The sequence below is a fragment of the Nannobrachium achirus genome, assembly GCF_963921795.1.
Source record: "Nannobrachium achirus genome assembly, chromosome: 3".
Lineage (NCBI taxonomy): Eukaryota > Metazoa > Chordata > Actinopteri > Myctophiformes > Myctophidae > Nannobrachium > Nannobrachium achirus.
This window is the reverse complement of record NC_137812.1, coordinates 25,955,301-25,968,100: the sequence shown is the minus strand read 5'-3', so window position 1 is coordinate 25,968,100 and position 12,800 is coordinate 25,955,301. Positions and strand designations below refer to the sequence as shown.

At 39.5% G+C, this 12,800-nt stretch overlaps 1 protein-coding gene across 1 annotated transcript in view; it reads right to left on the bottom strand.

Annotated features, from left to right (window-relative positions):
• LOC308282129 (protein sidekick-1-like) overlaps positions 1–12,800 on the bottom strand; it is a gene marked incomplete at both ends in the record, with an annotated part of 370,021 nt that overhangs the window by 204,147 nt on the left and 153,074 nt on the right. The gene's annotated exons all lie outside the window — the stretch shown is intronic.

Here is a 12,800-nt window from a genome sequence, read left to right as displayed (position 1 = left end):
AATTTATTTCTTTTTTCAATCTTTTGAAAGTAGCAGATCTATAAGCTAACAATGACACAGTGTGAGCTTGTAGATCATCTATTTTCAAATGGCAAAAATGTATATAGAGCTGAAGAGGTTAATGCGGTCAAAAACTACAAAGTAACCAGTAAGTAACTAAGGTTTTCAAAACATTGTAGTGGAGTAAAAGTACAATATTTGCCTCTGGGATGTATTGGAGGAGTAGAAGTAAAAGTATTGAAAATTGGAAATAATCCAGTATGGTAAAAGTACCACAACATTGTACTTAAGTACAGTATTTGGGAAAATGTCCTAGTTACACTGCAAAAAAAAAAAAAAAAAACAGCAGCCCATCTTCTCCTTGTGTAAACTAGAGGTCAAAATACTGTATGTCAGAAGGTGATAATATATTATGACAGGAAAAGTAGCTTAATCCACACAATGATTCATCAGCACAAAAAGTAAATTTTGTTTGTCACGTAATGTCATAGTGACAAATCACAAGAGAACATTTCATACTGTATACATGTACATTAGGGCATTAACGAAAAAGTCGACAAGTCGACTTCATTACACAAGTCGACCACCACCACAGAAAGTCGAAAGTCAAAGTCGAAGAAAAAATCCATTGTATTTTTTTCCTATCATTATTTTTGCTCCATGTGTGCGTCTGTACAGCATTCAAACAGTAGGATTGCTTATTGTCAAGGACGGAATGATCCAATATTACAGTGCTACATTACATTTGGTATTACATGGTTCTATTGTGAAAATAGCACAATTTCTGCCTCTATATATTTAGGGCTGTCACAATTATTACATAATCGTCTAATCGTGATTATTTTACATAATCGTGATTATTTTTCATAATCGTCATAATCGTTTCCATGTCAAAAATAGTGGAAATAGCAGATCTACAAGCTCACAACGCGTCGAATCGCGACGCGTTGTGAGCTTGTAGATCGGCTATTTCCACTATCAATGTTATTTTTTAAGTATTAAGTTGTCAAATATGTCAGTAATTTCTTCGTGTATTTAGGTTTTGTGTCATATCTGCCATGTGCAACTTCAAAGCCTAAAAGCCAAACAGAAATGTAATTGTCAATGACAAAAACACAATTAAATCGTTAATCGCCAATTATTTGAGTGACAATTAATCGTCATGTAAAATGTCATATCGTGACAGCCCTATATATATTTGACAATTTGGACAATGTTTAATTTGTCATTTTAGAGGTATTAACTCATTCATAGCCAAGCCACGAGTTTCCCGAGTTATTTCAGTACCCCCAGACTGCCACAGCCCGAGTTTCCCGAGTTGGCAGCCATTTTGAAAAAAAGAAATTCAAAAAATGCCTAAAATGTATTAGGCATGATCGCAATCGTGAAATTGCATGTTTAGCCCCATAACAAACACATCTTTCAAAATGGCAGCCATGTTTGTTTGTTTTGTTTGACTTTGAAGGCTTCTATCTCATGAATGCCTGAACGGATTTCCAAGCGGATTCTTTTGTTTGAAAGCTGTATGAAAAGCAGAGTTGGGATCCGTTACTCCAAAAAGTAGTGCACTACATATTACATATTACCTCTGAAAAAAGTAGTGCCTTACACTACTTCATTACTTCCTGGAGAAAGTAACTCGTTACACTACTCGTTACACTACTTTTGCGTTACTCCATAAAAAAGCCTGAGATGCATTGCCAACATATATTAGATGTATTAAATATTTATTATATATTATTATAATATCTAATACAATACAGTTATGTTGTTCAATGAAGTGAGCAGGGCTCACTGGTGGTCATTTGAATGAGTCTAATAATAATAATAATATTAATAATACGAAGTTATAATAATTAATCAAAATTATAATAATTAAATTATTTCTGAGCCCCTGTGGCCTTATTTAGCTCACATATGAGTTTATTCATTTATTTATGGACATACATGGTTTCCACCTGACATTATAGCCTATAGTTCTGTATCCATATGTCAGTCAGTTTAAGCAGATTTCATTCCATTTGGCTCCTATGAATTTTCCAGTCCAGGGGTGGACATGACCTGGCGGAGATTCTCCCCCCACAGAGCGCAGCAGGTCATATAGTAATTATTATAATTTGTATTAGTAAGTAGGTAGTTCTGTAGTCAAATACAGCTGGGGGGCTTATTACCCCAGGGGGGGCCTATTCCCCCACTCTACCCTACTGTAGCAGGCGAAAGTGATGGAACTACAATGAGATGACTCCGTGTGCAGCAGAAGCACTAAAACAATGTCAAACTAATTCTAGCAGCGGAAAACTTCCCATTTGCTTAAAAAAGCAACATGCAGCGATGGTTTTGCATAAGGAATTATTAATTGTCCGTCATCATCAGCTCATGTCAGAGTCTCAGAGCAAAGGTGAGGTGCTCTTTTTCCCTCTCTCTCTCAGCCTACCGTACATTTCCAGTAGGCTAATTCATTCTTGTGGCTCGCTGGATATTTAATACTCACTATTTGGGGGTTTTAATGTATCTTGTCACGTGTAGGATATTAATCTAGGCTGTGATTCAAACGTCGGCTTTGCGCACCTCGTGATGCGCTGCCGTGCCACTCTTTTTTTCTCTTTTCTCTCTCTCTCTCCCTTTCTCTCATGGGCAAAAGGTAACTCATTTCTTTGCTTGATATTATAAATATCCGTATTTGGGGGGTTTGCTGTTTTTAGTCCCTTGTATTAATCTATATGCGATGGTTATCAAATGTCGGGTGGCTGCTGGCTGCGGCTTGATTGCCACAGTGTCACCGTGACCTGCTGCTGCGCTGACAATCAAATGTGTTATCAAATGTGTTTGATTACCTCTTCTTTGGTTAGTTATTTTAGATAAATGGCAGTTCCAATGTTTTAAAAGACAAGTGATGATGTTTACAATCGGTTCCTGCTGAAGGCAGAAGCAGAAACTGCAGGCACGAAAGTAGCGAGTAGCGAGTAACGCGACCAGGCAGTATTTGTAGTGTTATTATTATTTCGGAGGAGTAGTACCGTTACACTACTCGTTACCGAAAAAAGTAGTATTATTACAGTAACGCGTTACTTTGTAACGCGTTACACCCAACTCTGATGAAAAGTACTACACATATGGTGCATGATCCGTGCACTAAAAATTCATCCGTGCACTAGAAAGTTAGGAACGTGGCAGTGAGGAACTTTTTGAAAAGGCAATGAAAAGTCCTTAAATTGGCAGTTTAGAAATGTGAAGATACCCTAGAGTCTATATACTTAAACCATATGTTGGTTTGTTTACAGTTGAGTGAGAAAACAATGTTGTACATTAAGTTAATCATCTGGACCCTCCAAAATAATTGGGGGGTCGTGTGTGATCTGATGACGTCATCCAACGATAAAGTCGACTTCAACTCAACGTTTTACTGAGTCGAGTCGACTTGCAAAAATCACAAGTCGTTAATGCCCTAAAGACTGTGGGACTAGTAAAATTAGTATATTATACTGTACAGAAACCCACGAATATTGTTCACATTTAAATGAGCCATTTTAAATGTGAAATGAATCAATATTGAGCAACTGGCCAATTTCTAACATAAGATTAAAAAAAATATATAGTTAAAAAAGTTAAAAGAAATATAGTTTTCTTTCAGACAAGCTGCCATTGCTCTTGCATGCAGCACTGCACTCCCTCAAAACTATGTAAGCCTGCATGCATGGCCACAAGCTGCCTGGAGTGACGGGGAATCCAGGCGTAGGGGACAGTGACACAGCAGCATAGTGACACATACCAACATCCAGGAGTAGGGGACAGTGACAGTGGCATGGCGACACATACCGAGTTGGCTGTCAAAGTTCAACTTTTTTAAATGTGTGATGCTGGGATAGCTCTAGCCTTGAATCAAGACTATCATAGAAGTACGAGCCAGTTTTTATAGGGGGGGGGGGCAGACACCAAGAAATCTCATAGACACTAAAGTAAAAGTCAGACTCGATAAAGTTTGTCTATGATAGTCTTGATCCAAGGCTAGCTCATTGCCTTGGCGTGCTGCTCTCCCAGGAGTTGGCATGTCTGGTGCTTGTCCAATTTCGCAATCATCCCTGATGATCAGCACTTTTGCCTCCTCTGGTGACCCATTCAGTTTTATGAACACCTTGAAATGTGTTGTCCAAGTTGATTGGATCTTGTTTTCTCAGGAAGCATGCCCATCTGGTAATGTCAGCATTCTTCTTTGTCAGGTGTTCGTTCTCGCACACGTCGGATCCCTTCAGCTTTCTCCCCTGCCCGAGTAGTGTGGCGTTTTCTTTTTTTTTCTTCAAAAAGTGAATTATTATGGCAGGTTTCTTTCTATAGTCTCTTTGGAGGAGAGGATGACAACTCAATATCCTTGCTGTCTATGGAAATGGCCTTGCTGTCAAATAAAGTGATCACTGTTGCTCAAAGGAGTGTATATGAGGCTCAGGGGGGTTCTCCACCTGCAGCAGCAGTAGTGTTGGGTGATATTATATACAGTAAACCTTTGATTAAATTGGTATTTTCTCAATATAGAAATAGTAATATTGATTTTTAAGAAAAAACACAAAATTCCTCTGTGCTTGCTTTTCATCTGTGGTGCTCCATCTATGTGCGTGTGCTCTGCAGCTCCTGTAAGTATAACCTCAGCCAAATAAACTTCAATTATGAAGCTCCTCCTGTTATGAGAGTACGAGTTACAACAGATAGAGCGATCATTAATAGCTAAGGACATGATTCCCACGTATACAGTGGAAAAGGAAGCTTTCAGAAAGATAATGAAAACATTAGTCAAATTAGTCTAATAGCAAATTGCTATTAAATGGTCAAAAAATCAAGGCTACGCTATTCGCAACAGATTTGTCTCTTTCTCTCGTCCTGTCTATTCTCATTCAAGAGGTGCGTCTGGGCACATGGAGACAGACAGCAGGCAAACTTTGAAAAGTTAATCTAAGTAAGAAAACATTATTCACTAAGTCGCTATCGGTAAATATCTTTTTCCCCCAAAGTAAAAGCGACTGAACTGCGGGTATTTAACGACATGGGTTGCCACTGGCCAGGTTTCTGAAAATATTTTCCTCCCAGACACAACAGTTATACTGTAGCCTATATTCTTTTTTGTCCCTGCCTCTAAGCCAAATGAAGCGTACCTGTGAGGTGTGAGTGGGACTGAAATGTTGTGTAAGCCAAAACTACATCGATTCTTAAAAGACAATGGTATCTCCACTGCGTGGAGAAGAAGGAGTTAGAACGCGTTGAACCCCCGAGGGATGACAGTGGCCAATTAAATCACAGGAAAAAAAGTCCAATATGATCATGAGGCCAAATGTGGTAGGCCGACTTAATAACTAATTTACTGTGACGACTTTGACGACTTATTGCTAATGGTCCCAGGCCGCCACCGACGACTGTGACGACGTCTCCTTGTTTTGACGCTGGATGGCGCTGTTCGCTAGCTTATGGGTCACCATTATTTCCGGGGTAACCGAAGGTCACCTGACACGTCGATGACGTAACCGGAACAAAAGCAGCTTTTCCCTTTTTTTGTAATTAAACGGAAAATATACATAATGAATGCGTATGGGAGAGGGCAAAGACATTTAAATGTACTTTGAGTTTCTTTTAAAGAATGAAGTCCCTCGTAAACAGCTGTTCTTGACGCAGATCAATCACATCATGGTGACACCCTTTACAGATTTGCCCTTCTCTTCAACACTGGATAAACTTGATCCCCCTTTTTTTAGAACTAACTCCACTGTCAGAACACATCATCATTGTGCTTTGTAAAGCTATTCTCGGTAATCTCCCATCTTGGCTCCAAATTTGTCCTAGTTCAGAACTCTCTCAATCTTAGATCCAATGCAATGTCGTGCCTTCAACAAAAGTCTGGAAAAAAAGCATGAACTATTTTGTATTTTGGGCCTTGGTCGTGGAACGACCTGCAGACCAGACTAAAATAGCTTCTTTGATTCCTCTAAGGAGTTTAAAGGATTACCATGGACATACTGTGCTTACCAGTAACTGCTTTGATGTGTTGCACATTTTAAATCTTTTTTTATCTTCATACTGGTCTCTATCCCGTTCAGTTATTTTAAATTTGAATTCTATTTCCTTGAGCTTTCTAGCTAGTCATTGTGTTGTGCAGATGCTATATGTCTGTCATTTGTATTGTCCTATGTTATTGCTGGCAAAGCTGTGCAATATTCACACAGTTCACACTTGTGAAAGAGACCTTGGTCAATGTGGTTTTACACTGGTTAAATAAAGGCTGAATACAAATAAGATTTGATTCGAAGTTGGAAGCATTGCCTAATCTGTACAATACACTCTCTCTCTCTCTCTCTTTCTCTCTCTGAGCATACTTGTACAGTACCATCAAGAGTTGTCTTTGCTCAATTATTATGTGTCTGGAGAAGACAATCAATGTATTTTTTTTATATACATTTGACTCAGGTTACATTTATACAGGAATATTATTTATAAACTTTAATATGTCAATAAATAAGAGTATTGAATGTCCAAATTAGACAAAAATATAAATTGTGATATGAATTCTAAGCCATTGGCCAGCACTAAGGAGCAGTAGAGGATCGGTGTCGGGTCTCTTACCCGCTGATAGTCCTTCATTCATTCATGCAGGAGTTCTGTTCCAGATCTGCTAGTTCATATTATCCTTCCTGCTATTTTGTTCTTTCATTTCCCTGAAGTCTGTCTCCCGTCAGATCCATTATTATTGTGCTAGACCACAACAGTTGAGTCGTTGGGCCGGCATCCGTCTGTTCATTAGTTTGTTCTCTGGTCTGTCACACTATAATGCTGACATTGTGTCACTCACTACTAGCACAGTGGTTTCCAAACTGGGGGTCGGAACCCCCAGAGGAGTCCCTAAATGATTCTGCCGGTCCCCAGATGATTATAGCTTAATGTGCACCATTATTGTCTCACTAAGTGTGCACATTTCAAAAGTTACAATAGAATGACGTTTAAGAGACCTTTTTAATACCAAATTGGCCAAATGATCAAATATTACGTAAGAAAAAAAAATACATTGTGAAAATAGCCGATCTACAAGCTCACAACACCTTGCAGTGCGAGGCGTTGTGAACTTGTAGTTTGGCTATGTTCACAATATTTATCTGTGGAAGTATTTTTCTGTGGAGTCAAACTAAATGTAACAGCAACAATTCAAAGTGCTTATCCGCTGGGGGGTCACCAGTTCAAATGTGATTATTTTGGAAGGTCACGGCCTGAAGAGTTTGGGATCCCTTGTACCCCAGTTTCCTCCACCAGAAATCACCAGGTTGAGTTCACGTCTCAGCCAGATCTACATCTACAACCGTAACCCTCTCTTGCTCGTCATGCTGCTTTCCAGTCCACACACATCTTACTCATAGCATTATCCCTATCTCATTCTCATTCCCAACTTATCGAAAGGTAGTTCTTATATTTTGGGGCAGAGGCCTATTGCAAACAAACAGGACTATTCAAAGTATACAATTCATGTTATTACTTTTACTGTACATCTAATTCTGAGGAGAGCAGACAGCATTTCTGCCCCCCATACATCAAGTAGCCTAACCTCTCCAGTCACTGCCTGTCCCAAAGGTGCGATTGCATCACTGGTGGGGGATTACGTGTTTATTACTTGCCAGTTTTTTATTATTTGTCGTTTACAGAGCGCTGACAAAAAAAGCGTAGCCAATTCCCTTTTCCTTGACTTCCACATCGGTTATTACACAACATTTCTTAGCAGTCGTGTAAAGTAACTAAGTACATTTACTTAAGTACTGTATTTAAGTACAATTTCGAGGTATTTGTACTTAACTTGAGTACTTCCAATTTCCAATACTTCTACTTCTACTCCATTACATCTCAGATGCAAATATTGTACTTTTATTCCACTACCTTTTCTTACTAGTTACTTTGAAGATTCATTATTATTACAAAACATATACTAACCACTTCAACCACTTCAGCCGATCTACAAGCTTGTAGATCTGCTATTTTCCAAAGTGAGTACTTTACTTTTGGTACTTTAAGTACATTTTAATGCCAAAATGTTTGTACTTTTACTCAAGTAAATTTTGAATTCCAGACTTTTACTTTGTAACAGAGTATTTCTATATTGAAGTATTGACACTTTTACTTTAGTAAAAAAGGTGGGTACTTTTTCCACCACTGTTTCTTGGGTGCCATGACCTAGCTCCTGAACGAATTGAAGAAAATGTTTGCCTGCCAGCGATTTCTATCAGCCAGGATCTTTTAAACTCACTGTCCTAGATGTTTCCATAATATCAAAGTTCATGACATTCTTAAGCCAGAGGGACTTTTTATTTTATTTTTAAACGTCTTTCCAGTGAAAGTCCACCAAAATAGGAAATTGGTCAGGCTTGTCCTAAATTGTCATGGAGAGAGAGCAGTCGCCATTAATTGCCAATGTGGAGAGGCATTGAAGGGTGGCAGGTGCTGTAAGTGATTAGGCTTTTTCCACTAAAAAGTTGACTAGAAGTCAGCTTTGAACAAAGTAGCAAGCAGGGGCTCTAATCAGTATTCACCACACTGTGACTAACTGTTGGTGACAGCGAGCTGAGTGAGCTGACAGGCCATCAACAAATCAATTGTTTTTAAAAGATTTATTTTCCCCCTTCGCCAAAATTGATAAAAATTAGGTATTGGTAAAATACTTTTAAAGTGAAATAACGATAAATGAAGATGAATAAATCACATTATTGATGGTGATTGACAAAGAAAAGCAGAAAAAGCTTGCTGCGTATCTGCATATCGATGCCGCGGGGCACAAACCTTTTATGTCCATAATTTAACTTTTATGTTTTCTCCTAAATCAATGTCCTATTTCTTCATACAAGAGTGTCACATAAAAGTACTGAAAATAGCAGATCTTCAAGCTCGCAATGCGTAAGGGTTGTGATGTGTTGTAAGCTTGTAGATCGGCTATTTGAGGTTTTCACCCGACAATATGGGCTGCCTCTCTGCAGCTGCAGAAAAACAACATGGACGGCCAGTGTTAGGGTCCAAATTAAAGACACAGCAGTATTGTTCAGTGTAAGAATCTAATTGCCAGTTATGTTATGAGTTTCCACCAATCACGTAATCAACGATACAGTACAATGATTAATACTGTACATGCACATTAAGCGTAAAAAGTGTATGAAGTCTTGAATATAATGACTGAGTATTTTTGAGTATTTGTTTATTACGAACTATGTATGTAGTTCTATAAAGGATTGGCATAAATAAGCTTCATCCTATGCCTTTTTTTGGTGTTTTGTGATACTGTTGATGAGGATCGATCGACATAAACTAAACTAAACTAAAATTATTGCAAGTAATGACTGTGCTATTACAATGATATACTATAATTATTGGGTGTGATTTAATAACTTTTTCATGATAAATACCCCCTGCCCCTCAAACTCTCCTTTATTAACGTGTTTGAATCACTGCATTGAGACAATACGCTTAATTACTTGTAAATTGCGAATGCCACGGAAACACTTCAGAGAATTGTGAAATTACTGGTTAATGAATCATTTCTTTTTTCTAATTAACACATTGACCGCCATTTTAACATTCACTGTAGGCTCCCCTGCCATTTTGTTTAAGCATTTTCTTCATATTTAGACATTTTTCCTAAATTCCCTGTTTGCACGAAAATGTCATACAGTGCATGGATTAAAAGAGGACATCCTCTAGTCTCTCCAAAAAATATTTTTTTGTATGTACGATGTAGCAATCTAGAGTTTTGGCCATTTCAAACCCCTTGTTTTTTCAAAATCCAGGTGGAAATTCAAAATAATTGGAGTTATTGACCTTTTTGTGAATGATCTGTTTTCAAGTGGATAACTCACTTGAGATGTGTCTTTATGGCTTCAGGCATTATCAGATAAGTGTACTAATGTAATTATGTAATAGGATTTATTTTTAGAATTTTCTGTTTAGAAAAATGCAGAGAAAAATATTTTTATTGGCTATATCTGACCAAAAAACTCACATACTATATTGCAGTATTTCTGTGAGTATTTCTGTGAGCCCCCACTTGGGGGCGCTTTCTCTCTGTCTCTGTGTGTCTGCTGGTTGTCTTTTGCTCTGTACAGGTGCACACACACAAATAGACATAAAAGGGGGCATGAGTCTTTTTTCTAACATGTCCTAGAATGTGAAAATAGCAGATCTACAAGCTCTACAAGCTCAACACATCGCTCTGAGACTGTGACACATTGAGAGCTTGTCATTCAATTTTATATGAGATACTTCAATGGTTTCCAGTGGAAATAAGCTTAGTCTTTTCATGGATCTCCTTTTAGTAGACCTTGTACCAGTGAACTGTACCGTCATGAAACTGTACCTTTTCCTATGCAAACTTCTAATAAAGTCTTCAATCAATCAATCAAAGTCGAGCTTGTAGATCTGCTATTTTCACATTCTAGGACATGTTGGAAAAATGTCTCCCCCTGCCCCTAAAAAAATCCTCTGCACTGCCCTGCTAAACAGCTCCTCTGCGTCTTTGCTCGTTAGTAACGACACTAGTTGATCTCTTGCTTTTTGGGAGGAGCGTGGTGGGGGAGCGTGGGAGTTTTGGTGGTGGTCCGTGAGAAGTGTTGGCTGGAGACCAGGCAGGGTAATGAGAGGACGGACCCCCTTCCAGGGACCACTTCACTTGTCTCTGACTCAACTGGATCGCGTCGTGAACTTTATGTAATCGGGCAGTTTTATTGATTGATTTTGTAAGAGTTGATTATCGTGTTCCCACTGCTCTGCGGAGCGAAGCGTTGGGCCCGCGGACCCCCTGTTAGAAAGCCGACCAGGGACCCCCCTTTGCAAAGGACCGCCTGGCGCCAATGGCCTGCTTGGCTGCTTGTGGACCATTACAAAACAATATATTATAGCCTGGATATATGGATTATAACCTGTGGATTCTAATCAACCATCATCATTCTCAGGTATGTTTTAGAAGCATTTATATGGCGAATTGGCGATAATTATTTTGTATCTAGAGAGAGAGAGAGAGAGAGAGAGAGAGAGACAGATCTCTGAATCAGAGACTCTGATAGCACTGTGCTGATCAGGACAGGGGGACCACTGAAACAGACAGTGGTCCGTGGACCACCAGCCAGCTAAGAGATGTTCACACACACACACACACACACACACACACACACACACACACACACACACACACACACACACACACACACACACACACACACACACACACACACACACACACACACACACACAGCTGTTCTCACACTTTTTTTTTCTTCTCTTTTTTTTCCGCCAGCCTTGTGTGCGCAAAATGCGTCACTGTGCCAGTTCACTGTGGGTTATGGGGAGATTTATATGCATTTGTATTGCAATTTATACATTATTACAGTCTTTTTTTCAAACACACTTACTTTGATGTGTGATATTTTAGGTTCTCTGTAAGATAAAAGGATAAAAATTTGTCACGAGCTGGGGGAGAGTGTAATTAAACATTACATTATATAAAAGCAAATTCTCGGGACTATCGGGCCTGGCGGGGAACGACATTGGGATTTTCTCGGGACTATCGGGGGAGGCGGGGAATGAGTTAAGAGGTAGCCATGCCAACGTAATCAAGAGACAAGGAATAAAGTCTAAGTACGCTTCATGAGTCATGACCAAGGCTAACCATTGTGTTAATTTCTTTTCCTCCACAATTGTTTTGATAAATGTTCTGAAACTGCATTACCATGAAATAACAATTTAGTTAAAAACACAACTCAAATGAATACATTAGGCTACTTGATATAAATAATTGGCCTATAAAAACGAATGGAAATGATAGAACAACAGGACAATGTCAACGGACATTGCAATGTTTGCCTTAGAATGGACCAGCTGAGCGGACATTATCTCCTTTTTGAATAACGATTGCCATTCACCTGCCATCTTGATCACGCACGCACGCACGCACGCACACAGACACACACAGACACACACAGACACACACAGACGCACAGTCGCACACAGTGCCCTGTCACAGCCTAGATGCTCAGAGCCCAGACTGGAGGTACACAATGCGTCCTATCTTAAACAATGACTGGCCACAAAATGCTGTCTCATCCTCAGCCTGTGTGTGTGTGTGTGTGTGTGTGTGTGTGTGTGTGTGTGTGTGTGTGTGTGTGTGTGTGTGTGTGTGTGTGTGTGTGTGTGTGTGTGCATGCATGCGCACATGAATTGCTGTTTTTCATGTAAACAACCATACTCCTTTGTAATTACCGTCATTAATGTAATAGGTGCACATTAGGATGCACAGACAACCTCTGTTAAATAGGCTAAATTGTTGTAATGTGGAAACGAATAAAATTATAGCCCTGTTTTGTATTGTGAAAACCTACGCGATTGAGGCTGGAAACTGTGCCTTCAATGTGTGTGTCCTCCTCATACCGTTTTCTGTGCGTGTGCATGTGTGTGTGTGTGTGTCAGAAGAGAGAGAGAGAGAGAGAGAGAGAGAGAGAGTGGGAGAGACAGACATATTGATCTCATCTTCTCCGCCTCATGCAGGTCGTATGTATATTCATGGTGTTCATGTAATTATTAATCTCACTTTGCCTCCAGTGTCTAAATGTTATGACCTTCCGTAACCACACACTCCATCACAGGCAGCTCTGCCCCGCCCCCAAAGGGACAGGGGACAGACAGGTGGAGGGACGTGTATTGATAATAAAGGACGGACAGACAGACCAGATGTGTCTGGGACAGTGGGACAGTGTGACACTGGGCAGGGAGCGGCCGGCCACAGGGAAGGGCGGATGGACACACGG